Source organism: Elgaria multicarinata, chromosome 4, assembly GCF_023053635.1.
Source record: "Elgaria multicarinata webbii isolate HBS135686 ecotype San Diego chromosome 4, rElgMul1.1.pri, whole genome shotgun sequence".
In the NCBI taxonomy this organism is placed as follows: domain Eukaryota; kingdom Metazoa; phylum Chordata; class Lepidosauria; order Squamata; family Anguidae; genus Elgaria; species Elgaria multicarinata.
This window is the reverse complement of record NC_086174.1, coordinates 68,470,533-68,485,923: the sequence shown is the minus strand read 5'-3', so window position 1 is coordinate 68,485,923 and position 15,391 is coordinate 68,470,533.

Here is a 15,391-nt window from a genome sequence, read left to right as displayed (position 1 = left end):
TTCCACAGCAAACTGTTAATCCTGGCAAATATATGTCCATTACTGAGTTACAGGACATAATTACACTAAAAACAATAGCCATGTTCTCAAGCAGTAAAGCATTCGTCAATCAGCCAGGGATTATGCAGTTGACAACCCATAGCACAAATTTATTTTCATAATTAATTCGAATAAGCTGGCTCATGTGTTTTGTGATGGATTGGGTGCCCTCTTCTGGACTCAATCGGAAGTTTTCAATTGTCCATCAAGCCCTATGTGTTGACATTGCTCAAACTGCTGAGATCTTCTCTCTTACAAACTGAAGAACCACTCAAATGCTCCGAACCCTTTGAAATTTAAGCCACAGAAGGTCACTCTGCTCATTCTGGCAAGTGATATAGGTTGAAACATAGTTTCTTAGACTTCAAGTTCTATTTAGCTGGCCAAAGTCGGGCAATGTCTTTGCTAGGACCAACCAAAACATCACAAAACGGTGACATCTTAAAACGACTTTCCACAATTGCCCTGGCCAAGTTTATTGTTTGATTAGAAGTTGAACTTAAAGGCCCAGTTCAAGCTAAGCCATTCAGAATACAAGCCGCAGCAGCAGCAGAGGCAATTGACTTGAGTTGTAGATGTGGCAGTGACGTTGCTTTGTTTTTTTACTATAGACATGTATATCTCAGTTTATAAAATCTATTGCCTGGATGGCTTATGACACAATAAAAACCCCATAAAGTACTACAAACTGAAAGCAGCAAAATCCAACATCAAAAGCATCCATCTATGGCTACCCTTCATGTATTTTAGGGCCGTAAGAAGAGCCCAGGGCTGTCTTCACTGCACGGGGTTTAGGGTGGCCATCCAGGTACCAGAGCTGCTCCTCCCTCTTCCTGATGGAAGGCAACCAATCACTGGTTGCCTTCCACCAGGCACCACCCCTGGGTTGACCCTGGATTGGTCCCAGAGCGATGGCAGAAGCATTGTATCGATATCACTCCACTTGAAAAAGTTGAGGTAAATCCCAGACTTTTTCAAATTGCAGCATTGTGGGGAAACCCTGAGGTGGCTGCAAATGTGTACTTGTATCGTCTAACAGACGCGTCGCAGTTCCACAGCAACCGTGGGGTTTTCCCTGCATATAGACAGACACACATACCCATCTTCCCCAGCCTGTTACTTTCCAGACGTTCTGGACTACAATTCCCAAGAGCATAGCCAAGGGTCAGAGTTGTAGCTCCAAACATCTGGAGGACACCAGGCTGGGGAAGGCTGATCTATGTAAGGGTAGTCTTTATATTAGGCAGTGGAACTGCTGCTGTGCCAGGGGCATAATGGATTGAAGCCACAAGGTGATCAGCTTAGCTCTGCAACCATTTAGTACAGAGTAGAACGTGCTATAGTTGCCAGTTCCAATAAACTGCATCGAGGACGGAGAGGAACTTTGGCTACCCCTGCCAGCGCCAATAAAAACCCCTGGGATTATTTATGGCTGCTCAGCAATGAAGATTGCTGCCACGTGTATCTGCTATGAGAATAGTTTTTAAAAACCCATTAATTCTTAAGTATTTGGTACATTCTCAACAACTGGACCAATTGTGTGTATGGGGGGAGGTGTTCCTTGCAGCTCCCTGCGTGTAGCTCCCTTTGAAGTCCTGTGTGTCCAATTCTTTAGAACCATTTATTTAATATAACGGAAAATCCTCTGATGTGAATAAAAATACTCAAACAAATCATTAATGCTCATCAAACTAAGCATAACACATGCACGCCGTGTAATCCTGTTCTCGTGAAATTTTAAAGATGCTACTTTGCAGACACACACTTGGCTTGAACTTTGTGCTCTGAGGCACACACCACACCAGGATTCCGATCTTACACCCTAAACAGAGCGATCCCTACCAGGTAGCTCTTTGCAAGTAAGGTGGCCGTGTGCCCTATTTTACAGAGAATACTCCTCTGCTTGAAGGCATCCTCTATCAGAAAGCCTGTCCAGTGCCCGGCTGGTTTAAAGATCACAAACCGTAGGAATGGTGAGCAGAAGCCTAGAAGTTGCAGACTGAACAGGTTACATGTGTCATGGCCCAAACATTACGAAGACACTTTCCAGGTTTCAACACGTTTATTGATAGAAGGGGAACACTGCAACGAAGGAAAATGTACCTCTGCCAAGGAGCACCTTTTTGACTCTTGCTGGGTGTGCCAGCTGTTTTATCAGCAAGTTCTGGTCATGTAAGCATAAAACAATTGAGCATGTGCAAAGTACGGCTCAATAGGAAAGTTAGCTGACCACTAGTTCCTATTGTTTCTGTGGTTAAGCTAGCTCCTTCCTGCTTGTCCTGTAAGAGGAACTTGCTTAACAGTCAGCCGCTTCAAAGTTCACCCAGAGTGAATGTTATTTCTGCACCAGGCACAAGATTTTTTTTAATGAACAGTTCAACTCCAGTACCAACATGGCTTCGCTTATGCTAAGATAAAGCTCAAGATGTGGCTGTGACACATGGTCACAGTCTTTGCCCTACTGTGGGGAGCATTGCATTTCTATTTAAATTGCGGTAATGATTTCCACATTTGTGTCTACATCTATGAATTAGCATGTGCAAGTTTTACGCAAATCAGTGCTCTCCCCTTTTGGTGATTGTTTTCATCTTTTTACACAGCCACCCTGTTTGCAGACAGGCTTCCCTGTTTACTTCACTACTCCATAAACAGCTCCAACCCTGCCATTCTACAATATGGGCATACAAAAGTCCTTTAACTGGGGCTGGCAGGGTTCTCTGCAGCAGCACTGCAGAAGCTGCCGGTGTGCGCTCCTAATATTGGTGCGGTGGCGGGGGGAGTCCTACAGTCAGGCCCTGCTGATTCCCAAGGGCCAATCCCTATCCACCAAGCCAGCTCCCTTGGGTCTTCAAGCCTCATCATTGCTGAGGACTGACACACTGCACACAGCCCTGAGGAAAAAGAGGGCAGAGTGGCAGGGGATGGGAAGCAATAAAAGGTAGATAAAACCCACTAACATGGAACACCTTTTTCTTATTTGATGACCCCATTACAGAGAAGACTTATCTCTCTGGTAGAAGAGGCTGCCATTTGCTACAGTCTTGTCAATGGCCACTTGCTTGTTCACCTAGGGGGAGTAAAAATGACGTTCAGATGACCAGCCAATAAAGCTTTTGTAAAGTGGAACAACAGATGGTGCATCTCTCCCCCACACCTACCTACCTCCCCTCATGTCCTACTTGCAGGCTGTCTGTGAGCCATCAAAGAATATAACATAGACATGTATGGCCAGGTGGTCTAGTGAAGAAATGTGTAGGCTATTAACTCTTGTGGACGTATTTGCAAAATGTGGCTGTTGTAGCTTCTTGTAGCTGGCAGCCAATGAAAGAGATTCTCCTTTGATTAGTGAAGATCAGAAGGAAGACTCTCCCAGTTTTGGCCAGATCAGCATTACCAGGTTTCTTGTAAAAACTGAGAACAGAGCTGGAAATTTATTTGAACTCTGGTGGGATTTTGGAGGGACCTTGAAAAGAGCTTCAGTACCTGGAAATGCTTATGCTGTAGAGCAGAAGTGGGGGACCTGTAACCCTCTATTCTTGGACTACAACTTCCCAACATCCCTGACCATTGGCCATGCTGGCTGACACTGGTGGAAATTGAAGCTGAACAACATCTGGATGGCCACAGATTTCCTACCCCTGTTGTAGAAGGTGGGCTTTTAGGTACCCAGGTCCCAAGCCATTTATGTGTCACCATATCTGGCTTGAAGCCATTACATACACACATGCCTAGGATGTACCAAATTGATCCAAATCAATCAAAAATCCTGGTGTCAGTATCAAGAAATTGATGCAGTCTTACAGCTGTCAATATGCTCTGTTTATTTATTATCCCATTCCCTGACATGGCAGTCTCCAGATGTTTTGGACTTCAATTCCCATCAACCCAAGTTAGCATGACCAATGGTTAGGAATGCTGGGAGTCTAAAACATCTGGAGAGCACCAAATTGGGGAAGGGTGATCTGTTATAACTATATCATCAATACATTTATAATACCCTGGAGTAACAACTCCACCAGTCAAGATACCATCTAGCAAAACCAGATGATGAAATGCAAAAGAAAGGAGACCATTGCCAAATCTCTGTATTTATGCCTGCATATTGTGAAGGAAGTTATTACAGAGGCAGAATTTTAAAATGATCACCTTTATTTTGTGGAACAAACACCAACACCAATGTGATTTCCAAAGATAAATCACCTCCCCTGGGTGTTTTTCATTTTTTTTCTTTTTCCTGGATAATAAGCAGGAGTCTCATGACATGAACTTCTGAAATTTGCACAGATGTTAACAATGTAAAAAGGATCACTTCATAACTCCCGCCCCCCTCCCTGAAGATTTGCAGAATCGCAACAGGGGTGTAACCAATGACACTGTGCCGTCTGGAAAGCTTGCAGGCCGGGAGAAAGCATCTCCTTTCTGCCTCCTTTTGTTGTTTTCTCCAAGTCTCCAGAAATAGTAGAGGAGGCCAAGCTCCCTTTGAAAAGCACTATACATTAACGCTGCATTAATACTCCCAATAAATCACCCCCAATAGTTGTCTGCCTTTCATTTTTCAGTCCTAGCAGTTCACCACCTCCCGACCAGACTCCTGCAACTTCTTGTGGGAAACCTCTGTGTGGTGCCTCTTGGGTTATGGAGCAGTGACTGGGTAAACCCAGCCTTTCCCAATGCAGTACCCTCCAGATGTGCTGGACAGCAAGTCCCATCATCGAGCTAGCCCAACTCAGTCTGTGGATTTTCACCCACTCCTAAAAACATCATTTACACAACTTGCAGCTGCAAGGTGCATAAATTATGGACATTTCCGCCATAATTTGCCAGCATTGCGGTCATAAATATGCCTAAACTGTGCAAATTGCGGCCACAAGTATCGTGTTTTTCAAGACCTCCTGACTTCTTGGGAGACAATAAAGAGGTCTGCTAAGTAATCTACAAAGCTTGATTCAAGCAATAACCCTCTCTTCGCACCTGAAGAGAGTCTAATCTCCAAGAACTTTCCTCTAGGCAAAACAATGCAAACTAAGCGAGACAATTGTCCTTTCAAGAAGAATGGAAAGCCCTTTCCCAGAATGTGTTAACTTCAGGGAGACTGGTTCTGAATTCTGATGCAGCTTCTAATGAGATGCTAGCTGGGCCAACTTTCTCTTATCTTCTTTTAGCTCCGCCCATTTTAGTTTGTGGCGTACTCTAGGATCAGCTAGTCTCTCCGTGCCTTCTCCCTCAGAAGAACATTGACTGTGTGTTGTTTACCCTTGAGGAGATAAGCTCTGGAGAAGGTTCATTCCCAGCTGGTGGAGAGCCCGTGAGAGCTACCTCCCCCACTGGTATAATCTGGCCTGTTTCTGGAGCCGTCTCCTCTACTTCAGAGTCTGATTCTGATTCGAGATGTAAAATTTCCAGAAATTTTGAAGCCATGGAAAAATACCAGTTTTTTCCAGTTTTGGGGGGGTGGGATGGGGGGACAGAAATTTTTGGAAAAATTGAAATAATGCAATATTAGCACTCATCTAAATCTGTTGCAGATTTCTCTGAGATCTCCCTGTCCCCACCCCCTTCACACACACACACACACACACACCCAAAGTGCAGAGGTACATGGTATAATATCTAATTTATTAGGTTCAACTGACAGACATAGATAGTGTGTCAGAGTCCCTCTACACTAATGTTACAAACAATGTTAAAACTTGAAAGCATCGTAAACACCACATTTACTTGGAAGAGCAAGGAGAGTCCATCAGTTAACATGGCGCCCAGCAAAGTATGTCATTCTTCCTGCTCCAGAAATGGCCTCACAGCTGTGCTCCTCAGTGCCCCACCCAACCTCCACTGCACCACTGGCTAGATGCAAAAAAGATGGGGGCTCCTGTACCTTTAATAGTTGTGAGTTGTGTTGAAGAGGGAATTTCAGCAGGTGTAGCTTATCACGCAAGCTGTGCCTGCTGTAATACCTTCTTCTATGCAATGATTAAAGGCAGTTACCCTTCGCCAGGGATGGTCAGAAAGTAGGTCTCCAAATGTCTTTGACTTCAGCTCCCAAGACTCCTAACCATTAACTATGCTGGCAAGGGCTTCTGGGAGTTGAAGTCCAAAACATCTGGAGGTCTACCTTCTGTCCACCCCTGCTGTACATGCTAGCTATAATGCCAGCCCGTGATTACTGTTCCCCTCTAACAAAATGGCTGCTTACCATTTTTATTCAAGTTGAATGACTGATTTGAAAGTGCAAAACCCTGCCAAGAATTTTTTTAAGGCTCCATTCCCTCCTGTATAACTCAGTTGTCAGCTGGAATAATATGAACTGCCAATACACAGACCTTCTGCTTCATGGGTTTAAATGAAGGTCCTTATTATTGTCGAGATATATGCAACACTGAAAGATTTATTGCATACCACGTTCTCTATGCTCCTGAGTCCAGTCAAACCACACACTTGCCTGGCTGTAGAATGCTGTGATGGATAGAAAAGGAATGTTCGGCAGCCCTGGGAATTTACTGTAAACTGGGATGGTTCCATCAGTCTATAATGTCTTGCTTGTTGCTAAGACACTGCCAAACCCTTTGGAATTAGCCGGATGCACGAAGGCAATACTATCATTTCCAGTTAGATGTCAACAGATAAATTAGCCAGGATGGCTCACTTTAAAGCAAGCCTGTAACTCATCCGGTAGGAGCCTCCGGATACTCTGGTAATATTGCTCCTTTGAACGTCTCCAGAAAAGAACACCCAAGAACCCTGTTGCAAGGAGCTCTTCAGATGTGTTCCCTGCCCATGTTGCTGTCTTGTTTGGTCTCCCCTGAAAATAGTCTTTGGGCCTTTCAAAACAAAGTGGTTAGTGCTGTGAATGCACTGCAGCTCCAGCTAGGTCCAGATGCATTTGTTTAATATTTATTTACTATATTCCTGCTTTTCAGACCACAATTGTTTTTCAATGCACCTCACATCAGAGAGAAAGAGAGAGAGAGGCCCTGCCACCAGGCTTCGAAGAATCTCAAGAAACTGAATGCAGCAGGAAGGATGCTAGAGGGAGCAACACCATCTCCAGGTTTTCATGGCCCTTCAGAAAGACAGTGGGGGCCCCTCCCTGAGTGAGTCTACTCTCTCACTGCCATTGTCACCAGCTGCTGTTGCTCCTCCTCCTCTTTTTCATCATTGCTGTCCCTGGCTTGCTTGACAGGCAGAGAGTGAGTGAGCAAGCTGGCAATGGCATCTAATGCTCCTCTCATCACTACCATTGTCTGGGCCATCGAGGGTAGCAGGTGGACAAGCAGCTTGCAATGATGAAGAGAAACAAACCCAGAGGAGTCTTGTCAGTGGTCCCCTGATGGGTTATGGGCCCTGGGCAGGTGCCCAATTATGCCTACCCTTGACAATGGCCCTGAGTGGGCACTCTTGTTTGAATTGCCATCCAGCTGTGGATTTTCTGCACATTCCCTGACTGGGACAAAGTGATGATGATGATGGTTTTCAGTTCTACACAACTATATATATATATAAGCAGATTGCATCAGGAGATCCTTTATTCTCATGTGAAGATCACAGATGCTGAACAGTGTAATTTTTCTTTTGTGATCTAGTATTTGCAAAAAGAGAACATTGCTTTTATTGCCTGACACTCATATATAATTCTCCCTCTCTCATTCTAACCTTGGCAATAAATGAGGGCTATCAAGACCAAACTTTCTCCTCTGCTCGCTTTACAACATAGCCCCAAGGAAACTGTGGGAATGTGAAACTGACATCCAAACCACTTTTTCATCAAATTTTAATTCTTTTGGCTTCCACAAAACAACACGGAGATGTTGGCAATGGTCATCTGTATTCTTATTTTAGATCTGTTTTGCACTACTCTGGAATCTTACACTCCGCTTTTTGTATAGCATAGATTAGCTGGAGTTGTCCATATCAGGACACAAAATGGAAGACTATAGGAAGCACATGAAAGATGGACATATCGGAGATGATCCAGAGATTCAAGGGAGGGAGAAATACCTGTTTACCTGTGATGGTTGCCAGGCTGTGAGTAAAGCAAGTCTCTTACAGAAAAATAAGCTCTGGGAAAACCATGACTTTGAAATAGCTCTTTAGCTTCATTAGGAAGACACAGTTATGCTATTACTAAAATTCTGCCTTGCCCGTTTTAACTCTGACGATACGCATGAAAGCAATTTAGGACGGTCTAATACTCTGTATGATGGAAATCCTCTTCCAAAGCAAAACAAACCTCTAAGTGATATATGTCCCAGACTGACCTTTTAAGAATAAACAGCAGATCAGACAATCTGCTTCCTAGAGCTTTTCCAGTTACTAATGTAGTCCTTTATGGCATGCTACACAGCCAAAAGGAACAAGGAGTTAAAAAGCAAAAGTGCATGTCTTCAGTTTGGAAGCCAGAAATTACTTCACATTCTTGGGAGTAAACTCATCACCAGATGCACATAAGAAGAGTAGATCCATGTGTAAAAACAAGCACACACACTCCAAATTAATGAACATACGTACAGTTGAAATACCCAGTCAATCCAAGGGTTCCTGCAGGGCCAATCCAGCTACTCAGGGCTAAGCAAGAGATCTTACCTGTTCAGTAAAGGCAAGTTATGTTATTTAAATTCAAAATCATCCTCAATAGACCTCCTGGCCCCAAAAGACACTTACACGTGTACACAAAGAACCATAATAATTTTGTTTAAAAGTTACAGACTTAAAAAGAAAAGGAAAGAATCAGCAATGTTTGAACTAAGGGCTGATTTAAATATGATAATGATGCATGTAAAAGAATATACTCATTAAGGCAGGGACGAGGAACCTCTTTCAGCCCATGGACGGAATCTCATTTCGGAAAAGCTCTTGGGGGGTCACATTCCAAAGGTAGGTGGAGCCAAAGTCAAAAGAGGCAGGGCCAACAGCCAAAGTATCCCTAAATACCAATCTATTTTAACTTAAAGCTATTATTGGCAGTAAAGAGCTGCTGGTTTTAACCTATAAAGCCTTACTCAGCTCAGGACCACAATACTTGATGGAGCACCTCTCCCGACCTGAACCTACACAGAGGTCTGAGGTCTTCCTCCTAGTGCAACCTCCAAGGGAGGCTCAGAAGGTGGCAACAAGGGAGAAGGCCTTTTTAGTGTTGCCACCCCACTGATTACGGAATGATCTCCCCACTGAGGTCTGTCTGGTGCCATCATCATCATTTTTTGGTGCAAGGTTAAGACTACTCCCAGGTATTTAATTAGATATAATGGGGCCTTTATGCCACTTGTTTGAACAGGTAGTATTTTATTGAAATTGTTTTTAGCTGTTTACAATGTGTGTGTTTTAAATTTTGTATGTTTACATTTTTATGCTGTATTTTTTCTTGGGAGTTGTTGTGAACCATCTGGGGAACTTCAGTTATTTGGCAGCATAGAAATTAAATGAAATAAATCTATAAATAAGTGTTAGGAAAGGCATTTCTGCCTTTGAGAATGAAGGATACGGGGGTGGCACTGCCAAAAGCCAAGAAACTATGAAATAATAGGTGGTTGGGGGCAAGGGGGAGGGGCAAGGAGAGAGTGGCATAGCCAGATTCGGACCACATTTGGCTTTCAGCCCTGCCTTAAGGTGTCCCATGTAACTGGTGAATGGGCCCCATTTGGTACATTTACAGTGACTGCATTGAGGAATAAATGGGCATGCTTTTTGTTTCTCCCATTCCTACCAATCAGGAATGAGGTGGAGACGTACCTTTCTCCAGCCATGGTGAAAGGAGTATTGATTTCAGTGGCTGCCTCCAGCAGCTGCCATTAGATGTTCCCAGAATGCCTCATAGGTAGCACATACATGCCCCCACCCCCTGGCTTTTAGCAGGCACCACCCCCAGCTAGCACATGCATGGTGTTGCACATGACCAGGCGGGCTGGGATTAATAAGGAGTTACAGTCCAAGACAACTGGGGTGCACCAGTCAGGAGCAGGCTACTTTAAAGGTGTCTTAACACTATTTATTTATTATATACCGCCCCCATAGCCAGGGCTCTCTGGGCGGTTTACAGAAATTCTAAAATTAAGATAAAAACGAGTATACAAAATTTAAAATTCTAAAACACAGAACACACACACATAAAGCACTAAAAACTGTTAAAAAAAACTAAACATGTGGGTAATTAAGATGTGCCGCTATATGCCTGGGCAAAGAGGAAAGTCTTAATCTGGTGCCGGAAAGATAGCAGCGTTGGCTCCAGGCGAGCCTCGTCAGGGAGATTGTTCCATAGTCTGGGGGCCACCACTGAAAAGGCCCTGTCCCTTGTTGCCACACTCCGAGCCTCTCTCGAAGTAGGCACCCGGAGGAGGACCTTAGATGTTGAATGAAGTGACCGGGTATATTCACGTCGGGAGAGGCGTTCCATCAAGTATTGTGGTCCCAATTTTTGGTACATTTGGGGTTGTCCTTCTTTGGTAAGTGATCCCGCAAGACATCTGATGCTGGATCAGGTGCCTCCTGACTGGGGGAGGCTGTGTATATAATTTTGTCTTGATCCTGCAAACCCTCAAGGTTTCTAGCCACTTTCCCCTTTTTGGTGAACTCAGGATTTTCCCTCCTTGGTGAGTGATTGCGCAGGTGGATGGTGGATCAGGTGCCTCCTGACTGGGGGAGGCTGTATATGAAGTTTTGTCCAGATCCTGCAAACCTCCAATACTTCAGAGGTGAAGCCGAGTTCCCCGCTTAACGGGGAGCAGTGAATTGTGAGGCGCGCTGGCCGGCAGCAAAGGGAGAAAGGCTGGTGGAGAGCAGTGTGGTGGTACAGCCACTGCAGCAGCCCAGACCCAGCAGCAGCATCTCCTTCCCAGGAGGGGACTGCTGAGCCAAGAGGCAGACCTGGCAGTGTGAGATCTCTCCTTTGTTCTGCCTCCAGTTCAATCTCAGGCAGTCCTCCCATGCGGCTCCAGGGTTGCAGTTGCTGGCTTCCCCACCCACCCACTCCTGGTAGTAAGATGTCTTGCAGTGGCAGAAGTAGTTGCCAGTTAATGGGGCTAGGAAGGAATTTTACCTGCACAGCAATTGGCAAAGACTGTGCAAGGTTTTTGCCTTCCCTATTGCAAGATTAACTCCATTGTAAATAAGTTGATCTGGACTATCAGTATATTCTGTGTGGATGCTTCTTTTTATAACGTTTGTCACAATTTACATAGGCGTGGTAGGCATTGGGCTGGATCCATTGGTGAGGGGGAGCGGGATTGGCCTCCTTGCTCACCCATGGTGAGGATTCCCATAAGGGATCTTAAGACGTGGCACCAAGACCAGACCAGCGTGGGGGCTGTGAGCTGGCCATGTCCGGGGAGGTGGAAAGGGGTTCAAATTAGCGGTCCATGCCATGATGTGCCCTGGGGTGGTAGAAAGGGGATCACAGTAGCGATCTATGCCATGGTGTGTCCCTGGCCCTACCATCCACTTCCAGTGCCCCTGGCATGCAGGCCGGGAAAGCGAATTGGTCAGCAGGCAGGCTGGACGGTTACAGGATCCACGCCCTGTGTCGCCGCCAAGCCTATTCAAGTGAGTGGCCAATTTATTACCCAGTTATGCCTGCATGTCTAATTTGTTCTTGTTCCTTTGCCAATAAGCGCTGCTCTCACAAACAGTGGCATTGCTCAGGCAGGAGGGCTGCAGCAGGACAGCGGGCAGGGGTGGAGCTGAACTCAGAGTAGCTTATTAGCCCACTTGTGTGGCGGGAGATCGCAGGCTATTTAAAAAAAATAAGCTTAAAAAATAAGCTACTGTGAATAGCTTATTAACCCATCATGAGCTATTGTGATGCCTGATATCCAATATCTTAATAAAAACTGCTTAGGACAAGTCTGCTGCTACACACCTAAGCAGACTAAAATGTGGTCAAGCCAACAGGTTATCCTCTAAATGACACCCTTACTGTGTATTGCTCTTCTTTTCAGGGTCCTTTTTGGTACTCCATCTGATGGAACTGCTGTGTTTTTAGGGTGGCAAGCAAGACACATACCCCTAAAATAAGACGATGACGATGACGATGACGATGATGATGATGATGATGATGATGATGATTTGTATACCACCCCATAGCCGAAGTTCTTTGGGTGGTTTACAAAAGTTTAAAACAGTGAACTTTAAAAACAATGAACTTTACCAAAATTCACAAATTTCTTCATATTCAGAATGGAAAGAACTTTCCATTTTAAAAAGTCTGAATGTGGAAGAAACTGAAATGGACAGATTTGTCCACCTGGGCCCAGGGCTTTGAGCGTTTAGCTCTTAAAATTCTGACTCTCAATCCCTGTAAATTCAGCCATGTTTGTGATATTGAGTCCGTCTTGCCACCTCTTTTTCCTGACTGGTTCCTTATCTTTAACAGTTACATAACAGGCTGCTACAACATGGCTTTCTCCAGGCACCTATTGAATTTGACCATGGAAGATGGCTGAGAATTTCATTCTAGTTCATTTTTTACAGGAATTTACCCAAATACACAAATGTCTTCATATTCTTAAAATTTAAGAAATTCAAATGCAGGAGAAAGCTAAACTGAGAGCTGTGTCCATCCCTCTTTAAAGCATAACAGGAAACTGGAAAATCATCACACATCGTCCGTCTTTGCTTTGTCATGTTACACAATGGCTTTAGCTAGACCTAAGGTTTATCCCGGGATCGTCCCGGGGTCATCCCTGTTCATGTAAATGACACACAGGGGATCCTGGGAGCAGGCAGGGATGACCCTGGGACGATCCCGGGATAAACTTTAGGGCTAGCTAAGGCCTTAGTGTTAACTATGGCCACAGCTAGACCTAAGGTTTATCCTGGAATCATCCAGGGTTCGCCCCTGCCTGAGTACTGGATCCCCTGTGTGTCACCTAGATGAACAGGTTTGACCCCTGGATGATCCAGGGATAAACCTTAGGTCTAGCTATGGCCTTACTCACTCAATAATATAAACGTATTTATAACTAATAAACATATTTCCCTTCTCTGTTGTTTTTCCTACTCGGTGAGCTTTTTATGGGCATATATGTGCTAGTAGTAACATTTCTATTGGTAGAAAGACTAGTATAGTTATTATCCTTGTTAAATGGAATGAGCTTCGTGCTGTGTGGGTGCGTGTTATATTAACACGCTCATGTGATGTAGCAAAATGAGCTTCAGTACTGTGTTTGGGAAGCATGGAGACCACCTTTCATCTGGAACTACTAAAGGCCATGTGGTTTGTGTTATAGATTCTCAGCCCCAGAACAATTTCTGCATGAGTGGTAATATAGAATTAAGTAGATACTTTGCCATTCTATACACATTGTCTTACTGCAATTGCCTCACCGATGGTCACTTTAAAGAAATGAAGGTGTGAAGTGGCTCTGACGTTGTGCTCCGGGGTAAGCTAAAGGTTGTGTCCACTCAAAGTAGTTCTGCATGAAACACTACGTGCGAAACAGGGTTTGTAGGATTGCTGTTCCAAGGTGATTTTGGTTCCCCATAAGTGAAGAGTGGAAAAATGGGATACGGAGAGCAAAATCCTTAACGAGTAGATTTTGTTTGGATTTTGTTCTCAACATCCCATTTTCCCACTCTTAACTTTTCCCACTCATGAATTTTGAGACCTTTTTAAAAAATTTCACATGAAAAATTGTGGGCATTTCTCCTAATACATGCATTTTTATGTGCAAATTTGCCTAATATACACATTTATTTGCAAGCCATTTCCCCTGATATAATGCCTTTTTGAACTTAAGAGATCATACTGTAGTGCACATGTCTAAGGTGGGAGTTCCACAATTTGGGTCTCACCACTGAAAAGACCTTGACCATTTCTACACCAGCCCGGTGTAGAGGGGAGGGAGGGGGAGGATCTTCCGATATCCTGATCACAAGATCCTCCCCTTAGTCCACAAGCAGGCGTGACATCCTGGGAGGAAGGAGGGTGTCGCGCCCACCATTTTTTAAAATTATTTTTAAAGGAGATAAATAAATAAAGGAGATGAGCGCAGATGTGCTCCAATGATAAACGTTATTTATTTATTTATTTTAAAAAGGCCTGACCTCACTCCCTCCCACCCCCAATTCCTCCTGACCCGGTTCCTTCCCTCTACTGCTCCCCGCTACTCACAGAGAGGAGGGAAGAAGTCAGAACGGGCAGCCACACCTCCCGCAGTCTCGGGACAATCCCGAGACCGTGGGAAGAATCAGATTTTCCCAGGGAGTACTTATCCCTGCAAAAACCCATTCTCATCCCTCCTTCCTCCCAGGAGTCCCTGTGCGTCATTTGGACACACAGGACTCAGCCATGATCAGCCCGCATTTTCAGGCTGGTGTAGAAATGGCCCTTGTTTCAGTAGACACCTTAAAGGCAGGTTTGCCAAAAGAATGGCCTCCAAAGCAGATATCAGTTGGTTGGCAGGTTCAGGTTGGAGGGATACGTGATATTTTGTAATAAATACATACTGGGACAACTCCATATACCTCCACTGAGCCATCAAAAAGGGGGGGGGGAATCACAGGATGGGCTTTGTAAATATGTCCAATCCTCTTTGGAACCTACTCAAGTTCTTTCCTCTTATATAATTTCCAAGGAAATGGTTCAGCTGGGGGAAGTGACTGCAGCTGATCCCTTGTCTAAAAACTGAGTTGTGATCTATGTAGCCATTTAAGGAGAAAGGAGGGGTAGAATTGGTATAGCTCTTATGCTGTGCTGGCAATGAAACAAGTTTTACATGAGTGTGAAGAAAAACTCATCTAAGGAGCATCTCAAAGAGAAAATTGTCTTCACTCTCTGGCACAGAGCCATTCCAACAGCCCATCTCCAGATGTGGAAAGCTCTAGTGCAGGCAAAGAGGAAACAAAATCACCAGAATGTATGGATGGAGTGGGGAGAACTTCCTCATCCAAAGGCTTCAACTGGTGCATCAAATTAAGTCAAACTATATTGCATGCAGATGAATCCAACTCCCCCTCTTGAAACTAATGAGTTAATGTGCTCCCACTACTGTTCTAATCAGACAACAGCTCTCTGGACCAGGGCATACAGATTTTTTCTCTTTTCTCCTTCTGATGTATATTTAATGGTAATTCATGTTCAATTATATGCCTGATTTGTAGCCAATCCTGATTCTCTCCTCTCTGCAGCCTCCTGTGACCCCATCTCACAACCAAAGCTGCTCCAGAGGTTCAGAGAGCCCTCCAGAATAGCCTAGGAAGTGGCCCTGGGGGCATCTGGGAAAATAATCTCCCCCTATCCTTCCTCCAGTGGGAATCACTGCTGGATCATTGTCACTTCAGCAAATGGAAGGTGCCTTTCTAGGCAATATCTAACACTGCCCCTGTACCCCTGCTATGTCTGTTGCACCCAGAGGACCCAGTC